Source organism: Manacus candei, unplaced genomic scaffold, assembly GCF_025592945.1.
Source record: "Manacus candei isolate 608988 ecotype Guabito, Panama unplaced genomic scaffold, ASM2559294v1 h1tg000068l, whole genome shotgun sequence".
Classification (NCBI taxonomy): domain Eukaryota; kingdom Metazoa; phylum Chordata; class Aves; order Passeriformes; family Pipridae; genus Manacus; species Manacus candei.
Window position 1 is genome coordinate 176810 of NW_026138116.1, and position 13425 is coordinate 190234.

Consider the following 13425-nt stretch of genomic DNA (forward strand, 5'->3'; position numbering starts at 1 on the left):
AAGAGCATAAAACCCCATTGTATTAGGTCAGATAGTCCAACAATTTGGTTGGCTTAACCTTTGACTGCGGTATTGACAAACATATTTTAACAGGAATATTAAAGGTATATCTCTCGTCAGCCTCTTTAGCATCATCCATGAAACTGTTGTGCCTGAATCTTTTTGAACCCTTGGGTGCTGTATCTGTCTCAAGAAGGCTCCAGAAGATCACTAGCCACTGTGCACAGATCTACTTTCTTTCACATGGGTTAAGCAGATTTGCTATGAATTTCTGTGAGTGCCTCCTAATTTCAGTAATGTGATGAACAGTTCTATATTCACCTTGTCTTATGCTTATGTAAAGTTCAGTTGTATCCCTCCTCAGCCAACTTCAAAAATCCTAGGATTTTACTTCCTTCTCATGCTTTTTCCCTTTAATCATTTGAACTGCCATGCTCTACACTTTCTTTAGCTCCACATCTTTTTGGGGTGCAGAGACCTGAACTACACACTGTGTGTGGTCACACCCACATTTCATATACCTGTAAAATAACACTCCTATACCTTGTCCTCAGTGTCTAAATTTTTATTAGTTTTTTTGTCTGCCACTGCATTTTGAGCCAATTACTTCAGAGAGTTGATGATGGTGACTCTGAGAGCTCTTCCTTGCAGTTGTAATGGCCACTTACAAGTTCAATATAGCATGGGAACATTTTAGAGATTTTTTTTTTTATAAGTGCTGTATCTTCCATTTGTGTGCTTTGGGGTTCATCTGTCACCCTTTTAACCAGTCATTCATTTCTCTATGTCCTTCTGAAGCTGCTCATCATCACAGTGGCATTTCATAAAGAAAGCTTGGTAACTTCAAGTTGGACAGTTTCCCCACTCACTCTTTCCTCCAGGTCACTGATGAGTTAAACCGACTCCAGCAATGACCCTTGGGTATACCACTGCTGACTTTTCATCCTGAAAAGCCACTTTGTGTTCTTTAATTAGACTTCTGTCTGTAGCAGGGCCTCTCCCTCATGCCCTGGCAAGAGCTTTTCTTGTGGAACCTTATCAAATGCTTTCTCAAAATCCAAATGTGCTATTTCCACTGTATTTCCTTTATCCCTCTGCATATTGTCTCCATTAAAGAACTTCACCAGCTTGGGAAGAACTGCTGTTTACAGGGGACATGTTGGCTCTTTTTTGAAGTTTTTCTTAGGTTCTTAGTGCTCTTAATTATAGAAGTTTCAGCTTACAAGGTGCCAAAGTGGACTCACTTGCCTGTAGTTTCCACAATGCACCCTAGAGCTGGTTTTTTGAGATGAGAATGGGGCACTGATCTATCAGGAGAGCTCTGTAGTCCCAAAATCCATCTGCTTCATCTAGGCACAATTCTTGAAAACACCATGCCATGAAATAACCTCACCAATAGAAAAATTCATTAGAAAAAAAAAAAGTCTGAAGGAAGTCTGAAATACTTTTTCTTCCATTGTTTTGGAGGGTTCAGGAGGATGAGGGGGTTGTGTTGTTTGTTGTTTTTTTTTTTTTGTTTCAGACTACCTAAGAGTTGCCTAATGTCCTAGTTAAAACAGCTGGGACCAGTTCATCACTGGATGGGTGTAACCCAAAACTGTGTATTCTATAGCCTTCCATGCCATTTCCCAGAAATTGTTATCAATAGACCATTTACACCCTCTGCCCATAGAGCCTGACTCCTCAGGTGCTAAGAGGCCTGCGAGATGGGAGGGTGCCTCCCATCCTCACACCCTTTGTGGAACTCCCCGCCCTGAGGGAAGTACTGGGCATTCCTGCCTGAACTGGATGATATATATAATCTTGGAGTCTTGGGACTTTTTTAACCACTCGTGGGATCCAGAGGAAGACTGCAGACCACCACTCTCAATCAGACTGCAACCACCACTCTCAACTGGACTGCAGTCACCACTCTTGACCAGACTGCAACAGCACTCTCACCAACAGGTTTTCCCGTCTCCTTTTACTTTGGACTCAGGGGGCCCAAAGAACACCACACTGTTCATGCCCCAGGGTGCTGGGTTATATATTTGGGTTTTGTGCGTTAAAACCAATTGTTTGTCTGTATAATCGTACTTATTTTATTATTTTATTAAATTGTTACTCTGGTTTATAATCTCTCTTTTGAGTTGGGTTCATTTCCCCTGCTGGTTTACCTTTAGCTGGTTTACCTTTAAACCAGCACACCTAATTTTTTTTCAATCTGTGTCTTCATCATGGAGCTTGCAGAGTAAAGGCCAAAATTTAATTTTATGACCTTACTATAAAAGTATGAAGAGAAGGTTTGATAATAGAAGCACATGATGATCACTTAGTAGTAATGGCACTCTTGAGAAGTAGAACATAACATCCAATTTCTTTGTATTTAATTTATTCTGATAGCCATTGCTTACACACATGTTGACCAGTGTGATAACAGAATAATGCGTTGCTGTTGGTGGAGATGCTACCTTAGCACTAAAAGCATTTAATCTCTTTGGACATGTAAGAAAATAGGTGGTGTTTCTTCCCATTACTATCTGAAAAGCTGTCTTCTGTTGCATGAAACATAATTAATTACTTCACTTTCATGTCACCTCCTGTAGACCTGAAACTTAATACATCATTTGAAAAGTTTACTTGTCTGGAAGTGACTGTGTGTTCGTTAGCTGCTACTGCTGCGAATTGGTGAAGATGTTGCCTTTGACATACATTATTTTATGTGAACACATGAAACAAGATTAATCATATCCTTCACCTCAGTGCTGCAATACCACACTGGCTACTAACTGCTTTTAAGTCATACTTCAGAAATCAAAGTTAATAGGTTAAGAAGATCCATTTTGTTTTGTTTTAAATCTGTGAAGCAAACTTGTGGAGATAAATGCCTCCTGTTAATCAGATTTCAGAGCTGAATGGCTTTATAAACTTAAGAGATCTGGGTGAAAATGTGTTTTTTCGTTCTGTAGTTAGAAGTCACCTTGAAGTTACAAACCTTGTGACTTTCATTTTTATCTAGTAATAGACAAAAACTGTCTGAAATAGTCCCTGGCACTATGTGTTCTCCAAGTCTACTGACGTTAAAAAAAAAATTAAAAAGGGGTTTGCAAATTCCATTTTATGGTTTCATTTTGCATTGTGATGGACTAGAAAGAGGAACGCATTGTCTGTTGCCTTGTCTCAGTTGCCTTGTCTCAGTGGAAATGCTGATTAATTCCTTCAGTAGGAATGAAAGCATTGATTTGGTCTTGCCTGTGGGATTAATCTTCAGGACAACAATTAACATGAGTTGCTACCACCAAGTTGCTTAATACTTCTCAGATCAAATATTGGATTGTGGAAAAAAAAAAGGACCTACATGGAGTAAGCAAACAATGTGATCAGCTGCAGAATGACTGAAATAACCAGTAGCTAAAGCATGCTACATTATGACCACCAGGATTCTCCATAAAATGAGGTGTTGAATACCAAGGCCAAAGCGCCAAAGCACCACCACACTTAAACTAGAGATTTTTAATTATGGGTAATGGTCTGTAGCTCATGTGAATGCAGTATTATACCATCACTTTTGAGCAGTGGTGATTTTAAGTTCATTTTATGTGTCTACAGAGTTTGAAACTTTAAAAACTTAGTTTTCCGTACGCAGCTCTTGCATAACTTGGAATTATTTCCAAGTGAAAATCTGCTTCTGTGCAGGAGGATTTAGGCTTTGCTTGTATCTAAAAGTGATGTTTTAACAGACGATATAAGAAGCAATATCTGGTAGTAGAGGAAAAAAAAACTGTCATGAACTCAAGAGCAGATGAGATAGCAGTGAGAACATGCTTGGCCAAAAAAAAAAAGGAGATCAATACATTAAAAAAATGAGTATGTAGGAATATACCTCTTGTGTCTGTGTCACCTCCAGCTGCACTGGTGTGGTGTAATCAGTGCTGTTGGACTAATGAAGCAGAGCCATGACACAGTTAATTGCATAATGATCTGAGATACATGACTGTCCTTCACAATACCTCCACAAAATATGTGTACAAGAATGACTGAAGTAAAATGACTGAATGTACAAAGCCAAGCCAGTACTTCAACTGCCTTCAGATTTCAGCTCTTCTTCAGTCTGTCATGTTGTAAGTTCACACATATGATCTGCATACATATGCAAAGACAGCATCTTCTGGCAAAATGAAAAGTCTCTTTGGGCCTCTAACTTCTGCAATGAAGATGTAATTCCTACAATTAGAACAGCTTCTACTTCTTAAAATATACCAAGTATCCATGCAGCTATCAGCAAAAATTTGATGCGTTATAGGAAAACAAGTAGAATTTTTTGTTTGTCAGGTATCATTCTAACAAACTTGGACAAGTTGGGACTGAACTATATTCATACATGAATATATGAATATTTAAATTTATGCTAAAAAATTGGGACTGCAAGCACATCTGTATAGCATGTTCTGCTTACTCATGGAACCCAAGGAAAAAAAAAAACAGAAAAAACCCAAACAACAAAACAAAGCAGAATAACAACAACAGCAAAACCACCAAATAAACCAAACAAAAAAAGTTCCTACAAATAAAAGCAACCCTGTTTTCTTGTGTTCACATCGAATTTCCCATTTTAAAATCTTTCCAGAAAGACCGGGTATGCTAATTGTCTAGTAAATCTGGCTTTTCAGAAAAACAAATGATCATGTCTTTTTAAAGCAATGTTTTCAAAACTCATTGGATTTATTTCAATTAATTTTAGCCTCTCAAATCAAGGCTCTAAGTTGAAGATAGTGCTCCAGGTTTTTTCTTGTTTAGTAGATACAGAAAAGCTGATTATATCTGTGTTAGATGCTTTCTAAAGAAAGGCTGAAATAATTAAAATTGTGGTTTAGATTTGTGTATTACCTTCTACAGATATCAAGCAGAGCCTGAGCAGTTAGTTTGGCGTAGATAAGGAACTTTTAGGTGGCTGAAGCTGGGTTGCATGGATTGTATTCCTTATGGTTGCTTTGCTCAATTAACTATTGCTCAGTTTAAACACTTTGGAATAATGTTCTTTTTAAGGCAAAAAGAGATGTTGATAAGAAAAAAAATTAAGAGTATACACAGAAAACTAAGGGATATTAAAAAAAAATCTAGAGTTACAGATTTGTGCTTAAAATACACCGTGGAGTCATAAACATATCATCTCATTTTACTACACTGTTATACTAATGAAAGAATTACACTGCACATATAAAAAGAAACCTTTATGAATCTTTGTTATGATTTTCTTTTCCTACCCTAATAAAAGTGCATGACCTATCAATTAATTCTGTCTTTTTAACAGGGCTTCAAGCCTTGATTTTTAAAGCTGCTTTACATGAATATAAGGTTATATCTACATCAAATGGCTTCTAGGAACAAGATCTAAATGCAGATATTTGAATTTCCAGTTACTAAAAAGTTAGATGTGTTGTAGAATAAGATGGAAACAGCTTTAGAGACCATAAGAGCGTCTGTTTCTGTGTAGTCAGATTTAAATAACAGTCATTTGCATGCAGTTTGTGTCCAGTATTGTGGATATAGCTCATATTTAGCACATCACTTCAGCAATATATTGTAGGATATTCCCATCTTTTTCCTTCTTTCTGAAGAACATGTAATGTAGAATTCATTGTAATATAGAATTCATGTTAGTGCCACTGGTAATTTTTAAGCAATTTCAATGAACACATCTTGCAAAAAGTAATATTATCATTTCTAGAAACAGTTGGTGTTCTTAAAGGGGGGAAAAAAACAAACAGTGCCAAACCACAGAGACAGAAAGAACATCTCTAGGCAGCAAAATAAGAACTGCCTCTTGAAAAGCACATACTCTTCTCCTGGCAAATGAACATGCTCATTATCAGGCAGGCTAGCAGGAATACTAATTACACTGGTGCTGTAATCCCACTGATTGCCATTGTAGACCTCCTACAAAAATGAAGATTGTCTTTCAGTGTGACTATATCTTGCTGTTTCAGTCTCCCTTCCAAGACAAGGTTTGGGTTTGGGTTTTGTTTTTTTCCAGAGTTGCTTTTTCTAACAGGCAGGTTTCACAGGGAGCAATCATCGAGCATATGGATGCATGTGTCATGAGCTACCTTCAAAACGGCTGTAGCTGCTTAGCTACTTTAGGTTAAAATCATGAATTTTTGTAGTAGTGCTGCTTTATGTCAAAAAAAATCAAAACCAAACAAGTCCTTTGGAGTGAACTTAGGGGTAGGAGAGGATACACTACATTTTCCACATAGATAAGCTTTTGTTTTTGTTACATGCTCCATAAACAACAACAAAAAAGAAACCTACACATCACTAAAGACATGTGAATGTAAATACAAAACCAAGAAACTTTGAAAGAAGTTGTCTGCAACTCTCCTGAAGTCAGGTTAAACTTTCTCAGAACACTGTGTCTAAATAACAAATTTCCTAAAGGAGCTGGAAAGCTGTTGAGTTTTCTTGTATTCTTTGAAGAAATACTTCTGTCCATACCTAGGGAGGGGAGAAGTGCATGGCCAGTACAGGGTTCAGCAGCAGCAAATAAAGAAGATTATTTTTAAATCCAGTTTTGTTCCTAATTTTGTTTTTAAATGCCCAAGTTGTGCTTAAATGGTTAATTGGCTGTAGCCTGTGCCATAACCATTTGTAATCATTAGAAATAAAGGTGGTAATTAATAGATCCACAGCTGCCCAAATCTCCTCCACTCATAGGACTCTGCCAAAGTCCAGATCCACCAAAAAATCAGAATTCAGAATCACATATCTTGTCATGTCATTGCAACCTAAGATAAAAATAATAATAATTAGTTACTCTTATGTGGCAATTAGGAGCTCTGGTTTCTGTGTCTGTCATCCCTGAAGTGTGTAAGTATGGCAATTACTTTACAGGGTGACTTGAAAACTACTATGAATTTACCTTCTATAAAATGAATGCAGTTTCATTCTTGTGAGGAGGTTTGGTTTTTTCAGTGTTGCCCCATAATTTCTTTTATTCTGATTAATTTTAGTAGTATTTAAGTGACTATGAGTTATGTCGATGGTTAATGTCAATACTCCAACATGGTAGAAATGTTATTTTTCACAGTGCCAACTTTAAAGGTCAAAATAATTTTTCACATAAAGATTGAAGTATTTCTCTATGAGAGTTCAGAAGCAGAGTTTGGGAAATTAAAGTCCTCGCTACAAAAAAATATTTTTTTCTTGCAAAAATTCATATTTGCTGCTTAGCAACAAAATAAAATAAAGGTAATGTGTATCAGTAAATTGTTGAATGCTGGGTTGTGCCTCCAGCTAGCCAGTAACCCACAGAGCAAGGAGAATTGTGATAGTTCACAGCTGGTGCTACATCATGTACTTGGTCTAAGTTGTGACTTTTTGGCATCCCCCAGGTAAATCAGAGAGTACGACAGGAGACACATACTCTAAGCTATTTTAAGAGGACATTTTTGTCCACATTCAGAGAATCAGGACAAGAAATAACAAATGAAGTAAGAAGGATTCAGGTTGGACTTACTCAAACACCAAATGGGGTTGTTGAATGTTCACTACTGGATCATTTCAAAAAAAGGTATTCAGTAAACATTTGTCAGAATGGTGTGGCTGTAATGTAATTCATGTTTCTTTGGATAGAGACTTTTCCAGGCGGTTTGATGCTGTGGTTTTCTCAGATAGGGACACACAAACAGCATGTGTTCATTCTGTGAGTCTTCTCAGGCCAGCTCCATTAAAAGCATTTTGAACATGCCTGAGGATGATGACAGTAACATCAACATGACAGAGCTCAACACAAAAACAATCACTTCATGTAGAAATACTTTAAAAATTGTGATTTTTCTGATTACAGCTTTACAGATATGAGGTTTTAGATGTAACCTTCTTTTTGAGCGTAGAAATAACCATGCTTGGTCTGGTAACAGTCCAAGAGTCCTGTCTTAGACAGTGATCAGAAGTAAATGCTTGATGAATGAGTGTAAGAACATGGACAAGCATCAAGTAATGGTTCTCCCATTGTGTTTTTCCAGCTTCAAGTAGTCTTCAGTTTAAGTAGTCTTCAGTTTCTTCAGAAGCTGTATCTTCCTTTAATTTTACTCCTGCTGTATAGGTCCCTTTTTCAACTGTGCTGTAGGTTGCAGTTCCCCAACATTAATCCCTGTGTGTTTTGGTGGGGAATTTGCAATCCTATCCATCCTACTCAAAGAGCAGAATGGAGAAATTACCAAACTAGAACTAAGCAAATCAGTCCTGAATAACTACCCTCTTATTTCAATCACAACATTGTTTAAAAAAGACATAATCTACTTTCACTGTCTGAGCTATCATCACCATATGTTTTTGTTCTATGTTGGAAACATAATTTTTTTTGCACACTTACTCAAGATAGAAAATCCTTCTGAATGTCCATCAGAGGGAGGTGAATCCCAGTGTGAGAAAATGCTTATGGACAGAAAGCTGAAGTCTCTGTGTGAAAGATACAGAAGAAATAGGTTGAAGACTAGATTGTATGTTTAGTTTATGCATATATCAGCATTAATTAATGCAATGTCTGTGGTCATGAGTAATCCAATTGTTCAGTGGTAGAGTTGGCAACCAGGAACCGTCATGTTACTAAAAGTGTGTATCCGACCATCTCCCTGCAAAAGCACTTTACTTAGGATTTATAAAAAAGATTTTAGTATTATCACATCATGGTTGTGGAAAAACAAGCCCTGCAAGAACATCCTATTGCATATTGGTGGGCACTTTGATAACAGACTGTTAATCCCCTATCTATATCCACCTACCCAGCTCCTAAGAGTCAAACTCACTGTTAAGTGAGAACAGCTATCCTTGACAGAACAAACTGGGCGAGGATGTGTGCATCCTTGCAGGAGGAACAAGAAGAAAAAGGAGGCTGGGATGGCATGGTGGGGGCAGCATGAATTACTGTTGTGCTAGAGGTCATCTGTAATCCCATTGTCAAAAGCTGCATTCAACACTGTCACCAGGCCATACCAAGCACAGCCAGAGTAGTCTCATTCCAGAAAACTAGGTGCTGGGAGGAAGGCATGATTGCAGATGTCTAAAGAAGATTTGTTTTCCACCTGCCTTCAATTTTGCATCTGTTTGTTTTGGTGATATTGGCTGGAGGCTGACCAACTGAGGGAATGAAAAGCAATATATTCTTGCTGTGAAATCAGGCATGTTTCGCCATCAGTAATGAGAAGTCTTTTCATTCTGTTTGCAGAGGCATAATCCTCACATTTTCAAGCAATTTTTAAACCATTTGGAGGTTTTGCTTAGTTTGTGGACTGACATAAATGTAAAAGTTCAAATTGAACATACTCATGTTTACCCAGCACTTTCTGCTTATTATCTCTTAATGTAGTAACTCTTTATCATAAAAGGCTTTGTCTTTTCACAATAAAGAGAGAGATTCAATTACTTATTTCCCTATTTCAATTTTCTCCTGAGGAGATATCAATGTAAAACACAGTAAGCTGACTGTCATCTTCTGCTTCCTTTTACACCAATATTATTGTTCAACTAGAGGGATTTATTATTGTCAGAGATCAGAGTGGAAACATAGAACTCATCCTCTGTCTGGGGAGCTGTTTGATTCCCATACTCTCAGCCTACAAGTGAAATCTGGACTAAAAATCAATTTTTTTGTAGTGCCAAATGGTACATGATGTTTCTAGACCTAATTAAGTTTGAGATTGTATAAGAATCCTTCAAGGCAGGTTTATAACCATTGCTGTCTTCATGTGAGTTGGTGGGGAATCTTAGGAGAACTGGAAAGATTCACTTTTCCTATGTTATTAACTTTTCCCATGTTATTAGCTTTTCCCATTATTCCCTGGATCCACTCCCATTCACTTAGTTGTTGATATCTTTGCATTCTGTTACCTCCATGGACAGTGAGTTTTTATGGATATAGGATATAAAGTAAATTGTGTTTGATGAGAACAGGAGAAGCCTTAAAGGTGTTTTATTTAGTGCATAAGAGTAATTGTCACTGTGGGATTAAAACCAGTATTACATGAGTTAGTATCTTGCTTTTTAATGACACTTAAACAAAAGTTCCAGATGACAAAATCTTCCTTGTGAATCTGTATAATGAACCTGTCAGGCAGCTTTTTATTGCTTTTTAATTTATTTTTTTTAATCTTTCTTGCATCAAGTGTATTGTCATACTCCAATGTGTCAGCATTAACTAATAAAAATGGGCTTTTTTATTTAGTAACTAATGTTGACCAGTCTAAATTGCAAACTTTAGTGATACTATTATTTGTCAAGCTGTCATGACTTTTGTTAAATGAACTATGGATTTAATAGAAGTAGGGATATAACAATAAAATATAATCCAGCTGTACTTGCTTAAAATATGCATCTCAGTTTTCCTTAAAAAAGAAACAATCTGAAAAAGCTGTCATTGCTTGTTTTCTTCATTGTTAGTGGTCAATGGTATATCACAGCTCTTAAACACTTAGAGAAATAATTGATACCTTAACTTGAAGATAAGTATTGTTTGTGTCTGAAATTTAATATCTTATGCAGAACCTAGTCTGTAACCAGTCCTTTACAGATAAAACATTTGATGGAACCAGAGATAAGTCATTCATCTGAGAGTTTTCAGGAAAGGTGAATTTCTTGCAAATTTAAAGAGTAGTAGCCCCATTAGAGTTTTTATAAGAAGAAAGAATGACTTGCTAATCTAGTGCAGTATTCGGAAGAAATTAATGAGCATATGGCTAAGAGAAGTCCATTTGCTGTGGTATTTGACTATCCAAAAATGTGTTCAATATTTCATTTTAACTGATAAAATAAAGTAAATTGAAAGGTTTTCTTGCTGAATACTGTCTGATTCAAATAAAGACCTAAAGGATGAGTAAAGGGGCATGTATAACAGTGGTAGAGCTTACTCACAGTATCCTAATAAAACTTCTGCTGAAGTCCTGGTTGTTGAATAAATTTAAAAAATACCAAAAAGTTCTGATTTAAGAAATGTACTTATAATTATAATATTGTTTAGAAATTATTATCCAGTCTCGTACTTCCTACACATCACATGTTGTAATGCCTGAACTGAACACCAAAATATCTCTAACGTGGTGGTTGTAACTTTTAAGAGTGGTAAATTTTGTGTTTAACTCACATTGAAAAAGTCACAAACATGACAAACCATGACTGGAGCTGCAATGAAAATAAGGAGCTTGTACAATGAAGTGCCTATTCCCTGAAGGTAGAGATTTGCTTTGAATTTCAGGAATAATCCTCTTAATGATAAGGAAGATAAACACTTCTGAGCATATATGGTCAAAGTAAGAGTTAAGTGCTGTACTTGGTAATTAAACTGCCTTCAATTTGGAAAGGAAAATTCAACTTTCTCTTGTAAGGATTTCACACTTTTCAAAAAATTTTTAATGCATCTCAAACAAGAGATGTACTAACTAACACACCTAACACCTTCAACGTCTCCTTTTTAATGTCCCCTTGGAGACCTCTCCTGCTTTCTCACATCTCTGTTTTTTAATAATTATCAATCTATGACTGCAGCTGTTAAGGGTGGTTGATTTCATACATGTATCCTGTGTGCGTTGTGGGCTGCACATACACATAGACACATCTGTGTGCATTTCTTTTCCATTATGGAATAGCAAGGGTATTTTAATAAGTAAATACAGGAAACTTTTGAAGATATACACTTTCCTTAAAAAACTAAAGTTGTTTACCTCTGACTTGCGAGCAGATATAGCAGTTCATATGCCAAAGAATTTTGTTCTACTTCAATGGAAATATTTCAGAGGCAGAGCTAAGACTTGGAATAGGTCTTTCAGTTCTTAAGTAACAGCGTGATGAAAATACAATGACGAATAACACTTTTCCAACATATATGGGCTTTTTGAATACACTCTATATTGAGCCTGCCTGTGCTGGTGACAAAGGATTTGTTTTCTTGTGGCACTACTGCACACCTGGCACAGCAATGGGAGAGAGCTGTGTGTTGTCATGTTCTGAGCACCATTATTAGTCAAGTGCTGCATGCAAAGCCTTTATTGTTGGCTGATAAAGAAGAGTAGATTCTAGCCCAGCTTCATGGAATGTTAAAAATATGTGTGAAATCACAGTGTGGTGCAAGTCAGTCATTAATTTCAGTGGGGCCAGGATTTCATTTAGGAATATCCTGGAAGTTTTATCCAGGCTTTACGTTGAAGGATCACACCCTGAACCCCACCCTTATGGGAGGTTTGGTTTACTTTTTTTCAAAGCACCAGTAAGTGCTTGTTCATGGCACTTCCTCCACAATCAGCTTAAAACGTCAGTTTAGTTTATATTTTTCTCCATCACCAGTGACACACAGTACCTGGGGACTGTGCTACCAGTGGCTCCCTGCACTGTCTCCCTGGCAAGAGGAGCAAATTGCAACAGTCACTTTTTCTTCTCTGTGCCTTTAAATTAATGAGGAATTAAATTATTTGTGACTTTCTACCCACATGGGCATTTCAGAGTTCATTCTTGGGTACTACTTGAGGTGAAACACTGCAAGGTTCCTGAGGAGATCTGAAATGTGGGTAAACATCTGTCATGTGGTACCAAAAATTGACAAAGTGCAGTTGACCTACAAAGCAGAAGATCTTTTGGACAACAGACAAATATTGGATGCCAGAATAATTCCTGAATTTACCTTCTCTTTAGATTCTGCATTGGAATTGAGTAAAGAAAAATCTCATTTACTTGGAACTGGTTGGAGGTGTTGAATAGTAGATAGACTGACAATAAATTTGTATACAATGAATTTTCAACATTTTCTCAGTTTGGATTGTTCACAATAACTGAGTGTTTTTCTTCCTGTACTCAAATGGAGTGGCTTCAGAAAACAATGTTAGCAGAATTATCTTGATTTTCTAAAATCTTATGTCTACAAGTATTTCTGGTGAATAAATTAATGATGAATACCACACATGAAATTATGAACACCGGGACATTACAGTCAAGTACACACTTAGTGTTTGCTGATTAAATGTATAAGACTGTTAAATATTTTTGGTGTAACTGAACAATAATGTGTCTAGTTTCCTATTTCTAAAAAAACCCAGCAATAACAATTTGTGGTATGTTGGCTAAATGCTAACCTCTGGGACAAGAGCAGCAATATGGAACTTGGCAGTAATTGCAGAATTTTAAATTTGCTTTTAGCAATCATTTCAATATTTGAATCTGAGGATTGGTTTTTTTAATTGTGTCCACAAAACTCAAACTCTCAACTCTTCAGATAGAGCAAACTAAAAGCTTAATCCATTACATTAATTTTACAAGGAGAACAGTTAATTACCAGAAGTATTTTTTACATTTTTTTTTAATTTCTGCAAAAACAAGATTAGTTGAGTATTTTAAATTCCTTCTAAGGTGTGTTTGGCATGACTTTTTGGATCTATTTCTATGCTATTGCAATTACAGCCACTT

General features: G+C 36.5%; 1 protein-coding gene across 3 annotated transcripts in view; it reads left to right on the forward strand.

Annotated features, from left to right (window-relative positions):
* EDIL3 (EGF like repeats and discoidin domains 3) overlaps positions 1-13425 on the forward strand; it is a 235942-nt gene that overhangs the window by 150813 nt on the left and 71704 nt on the right. The window lies entirely within an intron of this gene.